The sequence below is a fragment of the Emydura macquarii genome, unplaced genomic scaffold (assembly GCF_026122565.2).
Source record: "Emydura macquarii macquarii isolate MOO-44397 ecotype Brisbane River unplaced genomic scaffold, CSIRO-AGI_Emac_v2 contig_2473, whole genome shotgun sequence".
In the NCBI taxonomy this organism is placed as follows: domain Eukaryota; kingdom Metazoa; phylum Chordata; order Testudines; family Chelidae; genus Emydura; species Emydura macquarii.
In genome coordinates, this window is record NW_027132610.1 from 21,590,336 (window position 1) to 21,609,561 (window position 19,226).

Genomic DNA, 19,226 nt, shown 5'->3' on the forward strand with positions numbered 1-19,226 from the left:
AAGTTGTTGGATGTACGCTATTGATTAGAAAGGCTATATTCTGCCACCCTTATTCATCTTGAGTAGTAACTTGCTTCTGACCAGATTCTGTTCCCTTACTCAGACTGAGTAACACCTTACTCTGTGAGTGGGCCCGGTGACTTCAGTGGGACTCTTTGCATGGTACATTTCATCATGTCATTATGTTTCCCATAGAGTGATGTGTTGGTAGAGCAGAATAACATTTTGTATGAAGAGTTTAGGTATGACTGGTATTATAAAAAGTAGGCCTCACTCCAGCCACTTGTAAGCAGGAAGGAGAGTATCAGGTACACAGCCCCTGCCTCAGAATTCCCATGCAGGGAGTCTTATCCCTCCGTTACTCCTCTGCACAGCAACGTAGCCTGGGGATCCCTGGGTCTCAACCCCAGGTCCACAGACAACCTTTGCCTGCCCAACTGCCATCCAGCACTGTGCTAGTACAGTAGCTGCTGGAGTGAGTGGCTAATGGAACCCTAGCCCTACCAGAGGGACCACCCACAGGAGTTCTGATTGGAGGAGTGCATGGCCTCACCGATTGGTCTGGCTGTGCTATTTAAGCTGGAAAGAGGCACAGGAAGTTGTCCGTGCAACTGGGTGAGTTCCTGGCTGGATGCTACACTGGACCTACCTTATCAACTGACTCCTGAGCCCTGCTTCCCTACTTGGTTCCTGCCTTCTGCCTTGCTGCTGTGTTCCTGAACCCTGTCCTGGATCTCTGACTCCAGTTCTTACTCTCAGCCCTGGCATTCAGCCTCTGATACCAGTTCAGACCTTTGGCTCTGATTCCTGGCTCTGACTCCAGTTTGATCCTTGACTCTGGCATCTGATGTCTGACTCTGGTAATGATCCTAGGCTTCATTTTACGGCTTCTAACTCCTGCTGTGATCACTAGGTCAGACTGCCCACATCTCAATCCCTAAGAGTTTGCACAGACCTCTAGCCCCCCAGGGTTGGCTCTGCAGGGAAAGATGGAACCAGCAGAGCTCCCCAGAATCACCAAAGCAGGTGGCCTGCCATCAGGCTGAGAACCAAGTGATGCAGACCCAAATTACACAGCTGACAACTGAAAACCAGATATTGCGAACACAAGTATTTTAACATCACATTGAGAAAGCTGCACTTCGGACCTGGCCTGAACCAGGACCCATGATTCCCCTGCCGGAACACTTTGACAGGAACCATCAGAGGTGCCAAGGTTTCATGAACCTGTGCTGCCTCCTGTTCCTACTTCACATGCAAGTTTACTTTTACAATGAGGCCAAGGTAGGCCTGGTAAGTAGCCATTTGACTGGGCCTCCCATTTACTAGAGGTGATAGTTCAGGACTAGCCAACTGGAATGCCTTCCCATGATTTATCTTGACTGTCTTTGACAACTTCTATCGTGCCTGCTCAGGCAAGGCTGCCGTATGGAAACTCCAGTGGGGGCCAGGCACAGCCGCCTCCTATGTGTCACATTTTTGTCAACACATATCAGACGCTGAGTGGGACAAGGTACCCCAGCAGTAACAATTCTGATGAGGCCTATAGGAGGAGGTTAAAGACAAGCTGGCCCGAGTAGAAACCCCAGCAGGTGTGGACACCTTCTTTGACCTTACTATTCAGGTCGACAATTGGTTGTGTGAGTGGCAGAAAAAGAGGGTTGTCACAGCCATCTAGCCCATAGCCCCTGCTGTCAAACCCTGCTCAGCATACTGAGCCAATGCCAGTAGACCAGGCCTGTTGGTAACATACCCTTGAGGGAAAGGAACAATTATAACACCTCAACCTATGTTTCTAAGTCATCCCATCTCATAGACTCATAGACTTGGTGGCCAGAAGGGACCATCATGATCATCTGGTCTAACCTCCTGCACATTGCAGGCCACAGAACCTCATCCATCCACTCCTGCAATAACCTCTGGCTGAGTTACCTGACATCTTCAAAACTTGAATTAAAGATTTCAAGTTACAGAGAATCCACCATTTACTTTAATTCAAAGCATGGTCCATGCTGCAGAAAAAGTGCCTCCTTTGCTCCCAGGGTCTCTCCATCTGCCCTATGCTAGCCCAAAAGGAGCCGGGAAATGAACCAACCCAGGCTTGGTAAGTGGGGGCTAGCGTGGGCATCACAACAGCATATACCACCAAGTCTCTGTCGCGACAGGTTATGGATCCCCCAGAGTCAATAATCAGTCAGTTGGATAATACAACAAAATTTTATTAAGGAATATGGGGTACACGCTGTAATACTTAATACGTAGTTTAAATGATTATTATATAAAGCAGGCAGAGAAACAGGCAAAGCAGTTACTTTTTATATCTCACCACTAGGAACAGAGAAGGAGTCGTAGCATATCATTTGGTACGGGCCGAATTTTACGATTCGCGTTCAGAGTACGGGAACGGGAGAAGGGGGCGGTCCAGGTGATCAGGCTAGCGAACGCTTTCTCAATTTGGGGATGGGGCGTACCCCTTTTTATACTAGGGAATGCGTTGCAAGTTTGGTAGCTCTGGATTGGGGGGGGGGATATACATTAGTACGTGCCAGACTATGACGAGGCCTGTGGCCTTGGGTAGAGCTGTTATGGCACGGGATACATAGCCCGTTATCGGTGGGCAACAAAGCTATCTGAGAACAACATAGGCACTGGGGTGCGTAGGCGATTTTCTTATGGGGGGGGGGGGTAGCAGCATAACAACTAAATGCTGACAACAACAGCTGCAGCCTAATAAGGTCAGGTCACGGTTTTACTGTTAGCACCAAGTGGGTGGGGGTGCGAGGGGTGGGCATATGCTGGGAATTATGCAGCAACAGTCTCCAGCGCCAGTCTTGATCAGAAGATGCTCCGGGTTCTGCCAGTTGCCTCTGCACCTTCAAGTACTGACCTAACTACATATTCCTGGACAGTCTAGATAACTTCTTGTGCAGTGGGCTCTCACTGACACAGGTGCAGCTCATCACTTTATGGACATGGTGATAACCCGAACACTGCGAATCCACCTCCAGCATAGTTTCTCAACCTGTGGTACGTGTACCCCTGGGGGTACGTGTGACACAGGCAGGGGGTACCCAGGGAAAAATAGAGTGAAAGGGAGGCAGGCGGCAGCTGCTGACTTCTGGGGGAGGCGGGCGGCAGCAGCCCGCTTCCCACCCAGTCCCAGCTGGGAGGCAGGCAGCAGCCGCCGGCTTCCTGCCCAGTTGCAGCTCCCAGCTGGGCAGCAGGTGGCAGCCCCCAGCTTCTGAGGAAGGTGGGTGGCAGCCCCTTGCTTCCCACTGGGTCCCAGCTCCCAGGTGGGAGCCTGGTGGCAGCCTCCTGTATCTTGCAAGCTGGGCTCGCAGCTGGGTGGCAGCCACCTGTGCCCCGGCTCTGAGCCCATCTTCTGGGCTGGAAGCCAGGCGGCTGAGCAGCATGCCAGTGCTGGGGAATATAAAGCGCTGCACCAATTTTTTTGCCATAGATTTGAGAGGAGGAAGGGGTGAGAGAGAGACAGGGAAGGAAGATGAGAGAGAGAGACAGGAAAAGAGGGTAACTGGTGAAATCTGGGACTGTCAATTTCACTGCTCAGCTAAAGCAGTGAGGGAGGGGGTTGCCGAAAGTTGCAGATGGCTGCCACCTGGCTGCCAGCCCGGAAGGTGGGCGACTGCCACCCAATCCGAGCTGGGGCAGTGGTGGCTTCCGCACTGGCTGGGACCCATGGTTGTGGGCAGGTGCTGCCGCCCATCTTCAAGCCGGGACACAGGAGGTTGTCCCTCAGCTCAGAGCTGGGGTGCAGGTGGCTGCCACCCAGCTGCGAGCCCAGCTCGCAAGATGCAGGAAGCTGCTACCAGGCTCCCACCTGGGAGCTGGGACTGGGCAGGCAGCTAGTGGCTGCCGCGCCCCTTCCTCAAAAACCGGCGGCTGCCGCCTGCATCCCAGCTGGGACCGGGCAGGAAGCCGGTGGCTGGAGCCCGGTTTCCCGGGGCTGTAGCAGCTGCCGCCTGCCTTCCCCAGAAGCTGGGGGCTGCCACCCGCCTCCGAGCTGGGACCGGTGGGAAGTGGGCTGCTGCCGCCTTCCTCCCCCAGAAGTCAGCAGCTGCCGCCTGCCTCCCCTTCACTCTATTTTTCCCCAGGTACCCGCTGCCTGTGTCACGCGTACCCCCAGGGGTATGCCTATCACAGGTTGAGAAACTATGCACTGGGATACTCAAATGCTTTACTGTCAGCTCTCTAATGCTCCCAATACTAACAATGCAGTAGAGCAAACCAACCATCAGATGGCAGAACATCTAGCCGGAGTTTAACACAAATACGTGTGTATGTAAACATACAGCTCTGGAACAGTCTCCCATGGGGAGCAGTTTAAGCCCTTCACTTGGGATATTTAAACCTGGACAGAAAATTAGCACCTATCAATGTGCCAGAGGCTACAGTGCTGCATTGGCAGGGCAATATAGTTAGATGATCTAGCAGATCTTTCAACTCTAACATTTTATAATCTTGTGTGAAAAATAAATTTGGGAATAGCTACATTATTATAGACGGTTATAAATATCTGCACTTTCACATTCAGCAAATGGATGCTCATTAGGTTTTTTTTGCTGTTGGACTCAGTTGTTGTTTGCGGTTTTGCATTGATGGACTGGTAAACATGGCATGGAATGGCACTCTTAGCATTACTAAAAGAATCATTCCTTGGCATTTTGATCCTGGCACAGAGATTCTGAACTCTTCGTTGTCTCCTTCTTCTGACTTTTCTATCTCCCTGAAAGGCAGCAGCTGTCTTTGAGTCTTCACTTCCAAAGCAAACTGGCTTTATAAACTGTTTCATGATTGATCTTTAGTGCACAAGTTATCATTGCACTAGCTAGGATGAAAATGACAAGGGCTAACAATCAGCATGCTGCAGGGCATAATCTGATCACCAGATAGAATCAGAAAGAAATGTCCCCCCATGGTGTAGTAGAGCATAATTAGGTGCATGATGGGGATTTTACACCTGGTTCTAAATCATCTGGTTCTGCCTACTTTCAGTGGCAGAATACCAAATTAGATGGATGCTTGCTATGTTTTAGTATGAATATATCAACATTTCTATCTACACTGTAGATGATGTCAAACCAGAACTCTAGTTCTGCAACATTTTGTTCCCCCTCTGAAGTTTGGATTCAGATATTAACTTTGCAGCTGACTCCTATCTATGTTACGGGCCAAATCAGAACATTGGAGTCTGGTTTCTAATTCATCCAAACTTTGGGGTAATTCAGATCTGAATCCAGATCTGAGCTTGGACTCATCTCTAAAAGAAATCTGATGAGGTTCAACAAGGACAAGTGCAGAGTCCTGCACTTAGGATGGAAGAATCCCATGCACTGCTATAGACTGAGGACCGACGGGCTAGGCAGAAGTTCTGCAGAAAGTACCTGGTGGGTTACAGTGGATAAGAAGCTGGATATGAGTCAGCAGTGTGCTCTGGTTGCCAAGAAGGCTAATGGAATATTGGGCTGCGTTAGTAGGACCATTGCCAGTAGATTGAGGGAAGTGATTATTCCCCTCTATTCGGCATTGGTGAGCCCTCATTTGGAGTATTGTGTCCAGTTTTGGGCCCCCCACTACAGAAAGGATGTGGACAAATTGGAGAGAGTCCAGCAGAGGGCAACAAAAATGATTAGGGGGGCTGGAGCACATGACTTATGAGGAGAGGCTGAGGGAACTAGGCTTATTTAGTCTACAGAAGAGAAAAGTGAGGAGGGATTTGATAGTGGTCTTCAACTACCTGAAAGCGGGTTCCAGGGAGGATGGAGCTAGGTTGTTCTCAGTGGTGGCTCATGACAGGAGCAATGGTCTAGTTGCAGTGGGGGAGGTCTAGGTTGGATATCAGGAAATGTTTTTTCACTAGGCGGGTGGTGAAGCACTGGAATGGGTTACCAAGGGAGGTGGTGGAATCTCCATCCTTGGAGGTTTTTAAGGCCCAGTTTGACAAATTGCTGTCTGGGATGATATATTTGGGGTTGGTCCTGCATGTAGCAGGGGGTTGAGCTAGATGACCTCCTGAGGTTCCTTCCAACCCTAATCTTCTATGATTCTAAGAGATGCTGCAATAGTCAAAGTGAAGGTGACTCGTTGCTGACTATGCCAATTTTTTACAACATGGGCCACGTCTTGCTTTCATTCCATGTGTGGAACCCACCCAGGATGATACTCTGTAGATGTCAAAAATGTGTTCAAAAGTCCCAGAATTCTGCATCAGTAGCTTATGTGACTTTGCTAGGTGTGACACTTCCCAGGGATACCCGGGGCTGTGAGCCACCGCGCTCCCACCTGCCCTGAGCATGAGGAAGCCTTGTCTGTGCTTGCTGTGGGTCAGCTCCCCAACGCCACCAGCCATGGGCAACACAAGCTCTCTGCTCCAGGCATACACAGGCCCCCACGCTCTTACTCTTTACAGGTTAGCGATAGGCGCAAACCACCCATCCAGTCCGTCTAGCATCTCCTGGCTGCGTCCAGTCCCTGTACGGTATTCACAGATTACTTCTTCCAAAAGAAGCAGTGCACCCCAGCTTACCAATTCCACCTCAGCTCACTGCTCCGCTTGACACACACAGCACTGGGATATGTTTATAGGGCAGTCAATTAAAAGTTTATTTAACAGAGTATGGAGATTCAAATGATGGAAAGTAGAAGTATTGGAAACAAATGGTTACATATAAAATGAAGTAATAATTTGCATTCTAGATTTACTAGACTTATTTCATGTCTTCTAGACACCTTTAAATGTTATAATAGAAACATAGAGTTAGAAGGGACCTGAAGGGTCATCTAGTTTAACCCCCTGCCAAGATGCAGGAGTTGTTGTGTCTAAACCACCCAAGACAGATGGCTGTCCAGCCTCCTTTTGAAAACCTCCAGTGAGGGAGCTTCACAGCTTCCCTAGGCTGTTATCCTAGTAGGCAAGACTGTCTTGCTAACACAAGGCAATATTTTTGAAAGAGGCTTCAACCTACCTTCCAAATATGTACTTTCAACAGATATAAACAGTTGCAGGTGCAATTGCTGGCAGTTAGCTAGTTAACCATCTGAACTGTGGATGTGGTCAGATACATATGCAAATACTCATTTGCACCTGCAGCACTCATCCATCCACCTCTCTACTGCATATCTATGCATTGTTGTTGCAGCTGTGTTGATCCCAGGATATTAGAGAGACATGGTGGGTGAGATAATAGCTTTTATTGGACCAACTTCTGTTGGTGAGAGAAACAAGCTTTCAAGCTACACAGAGCTCTTCTTCAAATCTGGGAAAGATACTAAGGTCATGTCTACACTGCCAAATGAGGTCGACTTACTTTAAGTCGACTTTCAGCAGCCGATTTTTAGAAGTTGCAGCAGCGTGTATACACTACGCTGTTTGCACAGGTCTCCTGCATTTACACTGAGCAGTCTTCATTTGAATTGCAAAGCAGTGCAATGTGGGTAGCTATCCCACAGTGCAACTAGCCGTGGTGGCTGTTGGGATGAGTGTCATTGTCCCATGATGCAACGCTGCTTCCCTCCCCCCTCAAACAAACAGGAAAAGTATTTTCATGCCATTTTTTTACTCCCTGCGCTCGCCATTCCTGCAGAGACATGGAGCCAGCTCAACTCTGCACTATTATTGTGAGCGTTACAAATATATCGCGGCTTATCATCGAGTATTTTCGAAGTAGAGCAAGAAGCCGAAGCACACACAACAGTGATGCCACCAAGGCTGCCCTACTACAAGCCATTGAGCAGAACAATTCCTGATTGCTGCAGGCTGTAACGAATCATCTGCATTCCGTGGAGCACCGGTTCTGGTGCAGGGAAACAAGCACAGACTGGTGGGACTGCATCGTTATGCAGCTGTGGGATGATGATCAGTGGCTGCAAAACTTTCGTATGCGAAAGGCAATTTTCCTGGAACTGTGCTCGGAACTGGCCCTATCCCTGAAGAGTGTGAATACTCACTTGAGACAAGCTCTGACGGTGGAGAAGAGAGTTGCCATCGCCTGTGGAAGCTGACAACCCCAGACTGTTACCCCTCGGTTGGGACTCAATTCGGAGTCAGTAAATCTACAGTGGGCACCGTCGTGATTCAGGTATGCAGGGCTATCAATAGACTTCTTCTATGAAGGATAATGACTTTGGAAAATGTGCAGGACATAGTGGAGGGGTTTGCCACAATGGGGTTCCCAAACTGCGTGGGGGCCATTGATGGGACACACATCCCCATCTTCGCCTGCCCACCTAGCAACTGAATACATAAACTACAAGGGGTACTTTTCCATGATCCTGCAGGGAGTTGTGGATCACAGGAGTTGTTTCACTGACATCTATGTGGGGTGGTCTGGGAAGGTGCATGACATGCGCGTATTTCGTAATTTGGGGCTGTTCTCTAATATACAAGCAGGCAGTTTTTTCCCAAAAAATTCACATCAGGGGTGTGGAAGTGCCCATAGTGATCCTGGGGGATCCTACTTACCCCTTTCTCCGTTGGCTAATGAAGCCGTACACCGGTCACCTTGACAGCGACAAGGTGTGTTTTAATAAGAGGTTAAGCAGTTGCAGAATGGTTGTAGAATGTGTCTTTGAACATTTAAAGGGTAGATGGAGGAATCTCCTCACTAGGCTGGACATGACTGAGAAGAACCTCTCTTCTGTGATATCTGCTTGCTGTGTTCTTCATAATGTGTATGAAGCAAAGGGTGAGAGGTTCCCCAGGGTTGGGCTGTGGAGGCAGAAAGACTGGCCACCAATTATGAAAAGCCAGATGCCAACACTACGCTGAGAGCTAACCGCGTAGCGCTTTGCATTAGGGAAGCTTTGGAAAGCAGGTTCTGCAAGGAGATGCAGGGCTGATTTCTGTTCCTGTATGTTGTTTGCCTTTGGTGAACCACCCCCGCCCCCATTGATATCTGTACCTGCCAAATCCCTCCAGAACAAGATATGATTTAATATAGAAACGTGTTGAAATGATGCTTAACTTTATTTCTGAACATTCAAGTCATGGGGGAACGGGGGGGGGGGGGGGGGGGGGGGGGGGTTGTTTATTCACTGTCTCAAGGGGTAGGGTAATAGCTTGCTGGCCAGCTGTCTATGTGGCTACCGCTGCTTTCCAGTGGAGGCGAGCACAAACTGCAGCCTGGCCAGTCTCCTCAGAGACTGGCTGCAGGCAGGGGAGGGGGGCGGGCATCAAAGCCCTCGGTTGAGGAGCATTATGGAGGGGCTGCAGCGTCACTTTGTCGCTCCTCCTGAAGCTCCACAAGCCTCTGCAGCATGTCTGCCTCGTCCCGCATGATTCACAGGATCTCCTGCGTGGTACTGCGATCATGCTCCATCCTTTCTCTGCGAGTCTCCCTGTCCATGTCCATGTTCTGGGACAAGGTGAGCCACCACACTCTTTGCTCTGTCTCTGCGGCTGCTGAGGCATTCATGAGCTTGCAAAACATGTCATCTCTTATTTTTTTCTTCTTCTTCCTAATCTGTGATAGTCTTTCCACAGCATTTCTTGAGTGTGGGGCAAAGGCCGAGGTGTCTACAGAATGAAAAAAAAAATAACAAGGTAGCCACTGTTAGCATAGTGAAGAAAATGATACAACTGCAACAATGTAGACAATAATCCCCATGCAGTGCACAGGGCAAACACAGAGCCTCATTCCATTCCTGACATTCCAGAAGAGGATCTGAGGACAGTGTGTGTGGGAGGGAAGTCTCTGCTGGTATTTTAAGCCCTTACAGAGAGGAACTGTGGAGAGCGTGGGGAGGGGGATGTCTCTACTTAAAACACAGATTTGCTGGATGCAGTGGGGTACCAGCAGTGTTCCACCATGATGCAGGCTCCCTTGATTGCAGCAAAGTATCCTACCGTGGAGGGAGGAACAAGGCAGCCCTCCCCTGAAAAGTTTTGCGAAGGATAACAGATTACATACATGAAAGTTTCTGTGGGATATCAACTGATGATAAACGTAGCATTTCTCATCACCTAAATAATCTGTTCCCTGGGTAACCCCCCCAGTAGTCACCGAAACACCTGAAATCTCCTTCGTGCCCCCTCCCCGCCACCCAATATACAAGGACAGAAATGCTAAGAAGAAAAACAACTCACCAGATGTGCCTTCCACAGGATCATTAGTGCTGTCCTGTGCGCTGCTGGACTGCTCTGGGGTCAGGAATATGTCCTGACTTTCAGGGAGAATGGACAGCATGCTCTCATGCACCCTGATCTCCTCAGCCTCCTCCTCCTCGTCCACGAAGTCCTCATCATTGTCCATGGACTGTGACCTAGCGGAGGAATCGATGCTGCAGGGCGGTACTGTGGTGGGATCGCCATCGAGAATTGCATGCACCTCATCATAGAAGCGGCATGTTTTGGGTGAGGATCCAGAATGGCTGTTAGCTTCCCTGGCTTTCTGATATGACTGACGCATCTCCTTGATCTTCATGCAGCACTGCTGAGCGTCCCTCTTGTGTCCCTTCTCCAGCATGCCCTGGGATATCTTCCCATAAATGTCCAGATTCCTTTTGCTGGCTCTGAGCTGAGTCAGAACGGACTCCTCACCCCACAGCCCGATGAGGTCTATCTAAGACCTCTGGTCGACTCCATGCTGGAGCACATTTGGGCTTTGCAGTAGCCATGCAGAGAACAGTGACAAAGCTGTCTCCACGCTGGCATCACAGGAATTGAAAATTCAAATCTTCCCAGGGCTTGAGGGGAGGGGATATTTCCTGGTAGCGTGACCACTGAGCAGCACAGCGCGACTGTCCAGAGCGCTCAAAATGGGGCATTGTGGGATACATTCCGGAGGCCAATAAATTCAATTTCAGTGAAGTTGTGTCTACACTGACACTAAATCGAATTAACAAATTCGATTTAGGAGCTACGCCACTTACAGAGGTGATCTTATTAAGTCGACTTTTGAGGCGACTTAATTTGAATTAACAGTGGTGCCAGTGTAGACGCAGGTGTACCTATGTAGACGTAAGTGACTTTATGTCAACCTATGTTGCCAGTGTAGACCAGGCCTAAGAGTGTCATAGATAAATACCAAGATTGGACAGATAGATACTGCATCTCTATGGTAATTCTGTTGTGCCCATTGCTGTAGCAGCTGGGCACCAGTGTTTTAACAGCAGCAGGCCCAAAACTGCAGGTGAAAATTGGAGTCTGTTTTTAAAATGAGTCCATAATGTCCATTTCCTTCTGAAGAACTCTCCAACTGTGACTCAGCATCAACCATATTACCTCCATTCTTAGCTAGTCTCAATCCTGTGACACGATGTACCCCATGTACACCCTTATGGTGTGATTTGTGTATCATTCATGTTCACCCTTAAAGTGTAATTGTGTATTGTCTGATGCAAAGTATGCCATGTAAGGTGTTTTTGGAATGCTCATGACATACTGCACATTATTGTTATGGTAGCATGTTTCCTGCCATGTCATACATATGTACAGATATGAAACTCTGCTGTGTCATATCCCCAAATGTGTGTCTCACATGGCTTGAATAAGAATACAAAGCTGTGTTTCCATGCCCAGCAGAGGCATGCCTACAGGAACAATAGACTGGCCTAAGCACCTGTGAACACTTTGGCCAAGCGGGGGAAATCATGCCCATTGCCGGATAGGGCCGATTACCTGACCCCAGGGGTATTGGGGAAACTTATTAAAAGCTGAGGCATCTTTATCTCTTGGCTCTCCCCTGGAATCCATCTTCTAAACAACACCAAATACTGAGAATCTACCCACCGGGACGGGTCGGGGGGGACAGGACCTAGTTGCAAGAGGCCTCACAACCAGCCTGTGTGGTAAGCTGAATACAGACTGAAATATTAGCCTTAGGTTAAGATGTGAGTTATCTTTTAGCTAATCGTGATTATCTCCCAGACTCATTTATTAATCTTTTGGTTTATATTAATCTGACTTGGAATCATTTAAAATCATGCTGTAGACGATAAATCCACAGTGCATGTGGATTGAGTGTGTGCAGAGACATCAGAGTGACAAAGCTGGTGCATATCAATTACTTTGATAAATTGGCGGACAAATGCAAATGAGCTTGCAGGGTGCAGTGTACAGCACTGAACCCTGCAAGACAGCAGTTCCAAGGGTTGCATCTGGGACTGGGGGTGTTTGCTGGGTGTCTATCCCATGAGTGGCTGGCCAGAAACGCTTCTTCACTAGGCCAGGGACCGATTACTCACAGGAGGCTGGGCGTGGGCTGACCCAGGAGTGGGTGATTCACACAGCAAAGCAGAGTAAATTGGGGCCCAGAGGTTAGGAATCAGGGTGACAAAGCTACTCACCAGTCTGGATTGCTGGGGGGAAACGTCACAAACCCCAATTGCAGCTTTACAAAAAGAAGAAACACTGAGGTGAATCCAAAGGATTTTGTCAGGAATCAGGGCCTGCAACATAGCCAGTCTCTGGGCAACCTGAAGAACACAACCTGCCTGATTGGTTGGAAGACTCAGCAGACCAGCTCTTAAGCCCAGCAAGGTAGTGGCTGATCAATGCATTTGCACATGGCTGTGATAGCTCCTGCTAGTTTCCAGTTTTGCATGGACCCAGTCCTGCCCCTGCCTTGGCTCACTCCAGGTAACCCAGTTTTGTCCCTTGGCTCCGATTCCTGACCTCTGACTTTGGCTATTGGTTCTGATTCTTGACTCCAGCTTTAACCCTTGGCTCTGGCCTCTGACCCCCAGCACAGATCTTGGATTCTGATTCCTGCTACTGACTTCTGTTCTAACCACTAGGCCTGACGTCTGCTCCAACCACTAGGCATGACTGTCCATGTCCTGGTCACGTGACTGATCTTTCCTTTCTTGAAATGATCTTTCCCTCTTACGGCTGATTCTATTATTTATGATCATTCTATTTATTTTTCCACTAAAAAAATACAGTATGTCGAAATTAGGGAAAAAGCAGGAGTAAAGGAAAATATAAAAGTGCATCTCTGAGGGCTGTTTCCAAGGACACATTGCTAATGACTGATTGCTGCTTTTGGCACGGGGAGCAGATAACCCAAAGTAAAAGCTAACGCCTGGTCCCATTAAAAGCAGTGGAGTTTTGCCATTGACTTCAGTGGGACCAGGATTTAGCCAAAAGTGATTTACAGAATCATATAGATTCAAACATACCTGAGAGTTTCTTATGCCACTGGTTTGATAGGATGCAAAATTGTTTCCTCAGTGAGATGACAGAAGTCGGCGACATCGCTCATTTATGTAAATGAACACAGTATCCTATGGAGATGAATTGAACCATGAATAAAGATGAGGAGCAGAGGTGTGGAGGGAGAAATCATTTATCAATTATATGCCTTGGAAAAACTGAAAGATTCTGTGGCCTTAATGGCTGAATGACTTTGGAGGGAGACTTGTAAATTGAGTTCTAACTCTGTTCTGCTGCACTCATAATAAAGAGCTGTTAAACTAATTGCATCTTTGTGTGGTTCATGAACAACAGCATTATTCTGCATAGTACAGTGGGCTGCAGAGGTCAGAGTTTAATTAGACTTCAGTCATTGTCCTTTACATCATATAAAATGGAAAGCAGCTAGTTATTTTTTCCCACTGATAATAATAATACGCCAGGTGGGAAGGGGGAAAGAATCTGTAAATATTATCCAGGGGATTCATTTAGCAATTTAACCTGAATACAAACAACCTGAAGCATAACAACATGGTTTAGTTTGGCTTTTGGGGTTTCTTTTAATTGGATGGATCCACTGGCACTATGACCAGCCACTGCAGGAACTCATTGCGGATCAGCAGAAAACTAACAGGCTACCACCAGGAAGATAACAATGGAGAGAACAGGCTAATGCAAAAAAGAGAAGTATTTGACAAATGTGGCTGCAGTAATAAGTACCCTTCTCCCCTTCTGCCTCTTAGTGTTTGCTTTTTCAATAGATTTATCATTAGCAACCAACAGGCCAAACTTAGGTCCCACTCCTGCATCCTCAGCTGCTAGCATGGACCACAGCACGCATGTGGAGTCTGCTGAACTCAGTGGGACTCTGTGCTAGTGCAGGACTCCAAGCAGGGTGATGCTGACGCAGGACTTGGCCCATAATTTAAAAGATGACTGTAAATTACTGGGCAAGTTCACAATGGAGGCTGCTTAGGAACAGTTGAAGGCACAACTTCAATGCAATACCCAGGAAAAGAAATGGGGAGGGAAATCTGTGAGGGGGGAAAGAAATCAGGATGAGTAAATGGCCAAGTATGGGATAAGATTTTATTTAAAGTTTCCTTTGAAGTGTGTTTATACTCTAAAAAGGGACTATAAAAATGGCATTTTGAGGTTCATATTTAGTATCTCTCCAAAATGTCTGTGTCAGATTTCCTGCATTAACACATAAAGAGATAAATTTCTTAACATCCTACCTTACAAATGCTGTGCCGGATTGTTCCTTTTGAAATAAAAGCATGAGCAAAGGGAAAAGCTACCATAAACGTTACTCCAAGAGATAAAATTGTAATCTGTCCTTTATTATCCCAGGAACTTTGCAATCTGTTATATGAGCAACAACTAGTGGGTGTGGTTTTAGTGCAGGTCCATATTCCACTTAGTGGAGAAGCAAAATAAACCCAAAAGTTGCAAAAATTAGGGTTGGTGGGGAATTCTTTGACAAAATGTTTGTTCATCAGTAAATGCTCAGTCATCACATGGAAACCGTCTGTGGAAATGGGTCCATTTCAATGAATTTCCCACTTTGAAAAAATGTTGGAAAGAAATTTTTGAAATGAAGTTTTTTTTCGGTTCTAAATGACTTTTCATTTAGAAATTTAAGTTCATTTATAATAAAAATGTATTTTTTAAAAGGTGAAAAATCAAAATGAAATACTTAATTTACCTAATCTGGAGCTGGGTGGGAGATCGGATTTTCAATTCACAAAAACTTTCAAGATATCAATTTTTCATCCCAATTTAGGATGGAGAAAATTTCAAAATTTCAAAAATTCTCATGGGATGGGAAGATCAGTTTCCCACCCAGCACTAGCAAAAACCATATTTTCACTTACGGCTTTTGGAAACTCCAAAACACAGCAGATGCAATCAGCTCAGATGGTCAGGGATAGAGGCAGATGGTGGTTTTGGCTGAAGCAGGTAGACAGCGTAAGTATGACAGATGAGCAGATAGTGGAATGCAATCCTAAATCATAGGAGAAAGGATAAGCCATAACAATTCAGTTAAGTCAGAGAAATCAATGCTCATCTGAGTTTGGTACCTGAGCTCCTTTGCGTCCCTTATACCATATCTGTAGTCTATTATTGCTGCTGAACCAGTGCATTCCTGGCAACTTTGGAACAAAGCTCTCCTTATAGATGCACCTGCTGTTGGTAATTGAGTGTATGGCTGGTAGGTTAATCAATCAAAAATCTTCAGTGACACAAATAGGTATCATATCAATAATGGAAATCTGATCAAATCTGGAGGGCAACAGAAATGATTAGGGGGCTGGAGCACATGACTTACGAAGAGAGGCTGAGGGAACTAGGCTTGTTTAATCTGCAGAAGAGAAGAATGAGGGGGGATTTGATAGCAGTCTTTAACTTCCTGAAAGGGAGTTCCAGGGAGGATGGAGCTAGGCTGTTCTCAGTGGTGACAGATGACAGAAAAATGGTCTCCAGTTGCAGTTGGGGAGGTCTAGGTTGGATATTAGGAGAAACTTTTTCACTAGGAGGGTGGTGAAGCACTGGAATGGGTGACCTAGGGAGGTGGTGGAATCTCCACCCTTAGAGGTTTTTAAGGAGTGGCTTGACAAAGCCCTGGCTGGGACGATTTAGTTGGGGTTGGTCCTGCTTTGAGCAGGCGGTTGGACTAGATGATTTCCTGAGGTCCCTTCCAATCCTAATCGTCTATGATTCTATGAGATGACTCAGTGAAAGAGACTGTGTGTAACAGAGTGGCTTGCCCCCTAAGGAATAGTAGCCTGGGGCTAGCCCAGTCCTGGTTACTAAGTAGGCACACCTAAGCAGGGATCAGCTGATTCCCTATAAAGAGCAGCAGGAAGCTGCAGAGAAGGGGCGGATGTGTAGGGAGACCAGAGTGGCATAGAGATCCTGCTGGGAATGGGTAGATTCCAGCAGAGAAACTTGAAGTGAAACTACAGGCAAAAAAGATATGGGAGAGACAAGGGAAAACAGGTAGGCTTAACTTTATTTGGAATGTTTTTGTCAATTTAATACAACAGAACCCAAGAAGGTCTGTGAATGGACAAAAGGATTTGTGTGTTACTGAAGAAGTGCCTTGAAGGGGAAACTGTCAGGAGGCCTGCTCTACAACCCTGAGCCTTCATGCTCAATAGTATCACACACCTAATCATCACATGATATACATCTCCATGTACACATGTTCCGCTATGGGCTAGATTCACCAAGAGACTTAGGTGCTTCACTTCCACTTTAGACACCTAAATCCCAGTAGCAGATGCCACTGGTATTCACAAAACCCTTGCTTAGCTGCCACTGAATGCTGTGGGTGCCTAAGCTCACTCAGCACCTAAGTTTTTGCAGTAAAAGTAACCTACGTGCCTATGTTCCTGCCTCTGAGTATGCACACTGCTCCTCACTCTAGCCATGAGTGATTCATGAAGTAAAGGAAAATAGATATTTGTCCTAAATCACCTGCAGAGCCCAAGTTCCTAGCACACCTACTTCATTGGGCCTTACAGGCAAGCACACAAAAGGGAAGGGAAGAAGGACTTCCCTTGTAACTTTTAGCTCACTGGTTAGGGTGCTCAGCTGGAATTTGGAAGACCCCTGCTTCAAATCCCTCCTCCACATAAGGAAAGAAGGGAGTTAAACAGGTATCTGCCACCTTTCAGGAATGGGCTCTAACCATTGTGTAAGGAGGGTCTGCATGAACTCTCCCCTGACATCTAGCGATGAACTAGGAGCGATGACTCCATGAACTGACCTTGTTTGGATATGTTGATACTGGATGCTTAGTGATCAGTGTGGCTACTAGTGAGACATGGTATGCACAGTTTGCAGATCAATAAGGTTTAATGTGCAAGGTTTTCTATAAATATATTAGTTAAAGACAAAGCCTAAAATTAACTACAATATATCATATTCACTAATTCTGGAAAGCTAAGTAGTCACTCAGAAGTCCATATACAGGAACGGCTTTCCTCAGGGGCCCCACCAGGGAGTCAGTGGATCCTCTGGTCCAACTGGCAGCAACTCCCGCATAATCAGGAGTTGATGGAGTGTGCCCCTTTGTCTAAGTGGTGACTTTTTATACATTTCTATACACAGCTTTCACTTCATTACCTATCTATTAATTATTATATATTCTATCACCTACATCAGGTTCTCACCCTTAACCATATTCCATTCTCACCATAATAATTGGGGTCGTCAAAACAACATCTGGCAATAAGAGGAGTGGTAAACAAAATATGTCCCTTTACAGTAGAAAAATGTTCCCTCAGAAATTCCAGGATAACTTGTTATTCCCATCACCGATACCTATGTGCAGCTGCAAGTATACATGTTATGTATTTAATCTTATTATGTGCCGTGGTATGCTGAAACTGAGACATCTGCATGGTTACTCGGTATTCCTTTTTGTCTCTGCCAACCGGAAGATGTCAAGCTATTGAGGCCAGAATGGTCAAGCAAGAAACTTAAGCTATGCTAGGCCCCAAAACAGTGGTCAAGCAACTCAAATTGCATTGGGCCCCCAACAGTATAGACATGCCCACTCTGCCTAGATGTGCAGCATGATGGGGCCGCTTTGCCCAAATGATCCCTTTTGGCTGGTGTTGGATAGCAAATCACTTTGTTATTGGGTGCAGGGGTAATCAAGGGTTGTCATCCTTGTTGTGTGAATTAAGGACAACAGAACTGTGCTTGGCATGCCCTGATTGAGAGGTTCACCCTTAACTGAACTGTGCTTGCTAAGCAGGGAGTAGGGGTGCCAAAGCTCAGTAGAGAAGAGAGAGGGTAGGCACAGGAGTTTGTACTGGGTGGTGTGGGTTCTGCCTAAGAGGCCTAGGCACCATTTGACTCTCCCTCTCTCCACTGTATAATAACAGAGCTGATTAAAATTCAGTTGGTGGTCTTTTGCTGCAGACCACTAGAGCTGAAATCACTGATAACCGGATCTGACCATTAAGCCTACTTTGGGACAGTGTCTCTGAGAGACTGCCCGGCCTTAACCAGCAGTGAAGCTCCCTGACTAGCAGCTGAAATCACTGACAGCTGAAATCAGGGGAAACTGTGTTAAGTGGTGGGACCTCAAAACATCCCAGAGGGTGCAATAGAGTGGGCAGAGTGAGTAGTGGAGCAGCGCAGCGGAATGAAGGGCAGGAGTTGTGAGCAATGAGAGCAGTGGCAGATCTCCATTCAAATCCCTTCTTCCCCTCAGCTGGAAGAGGACTTGAACCAGGGTCTCCCATGTCCCAGGGTGGGAGGTGAATTTACGTAAATGCTTCTCAGAACTCTGGGACTTCACTGACCAAGGACAACAATTATGAGTGGGGTGCGGTGGAGGGGGAAGGGAGGGACACATTAAAGGAACTTTTGGTTGTTGGATTTAAGAACCTGAGGCAAAGGACACTGCCCAGCATACTCTGGGTGAGTGTTTTGCTCATGGTCTTAATGCCTACAAATCCTGTTCACGCCATTTTCTCAAGTTAATGTTGGGTTGCTTTCCCCTTTTTATTAAAAGTATCTTTTCTACCCAGACTCAGTGCTTGTGAGAGGGGAAGTATTGCCTCTTACAGGCACCCGGGGTGTGTGTGTGTAATTTTCCCAGGTTACTGGGTGAGGGTTTGAACCTATTTCATGTTGTATTGTTGAAAAGGAACCCCTAGATATTGAACCCAGCCTTTGTTGCTGCTGACTCCACCCGGCAGAAGGGTTACAACTGACCTACGGGATATTCTGAGGGTGGGAGAGGAGCCTCCCTCAATCTTTCCTGTTGAAGCTGCTCCACTTTGGCTAAATAATTAAAACAAGTCACTAGGCCAGAGACAGAAAGCAAAAAAGCCTGAGAATGACTCCTTAGGCTAGTTGTTAGCACATTCACCCAGGATGTGGGTGACTCAGGATCCAGGCCCCCTAATCCAATGATATTAATTATTTATCCACAGTGCAACAAATTCAATAGGAGAGATTGAGGGAGACCCAGGTCAGACTATCCCATAGCTCAGTGGTTCAGGCACATACCTGAGAAGTAACAGATCTCCATTCACACCCCTTCTCCCCC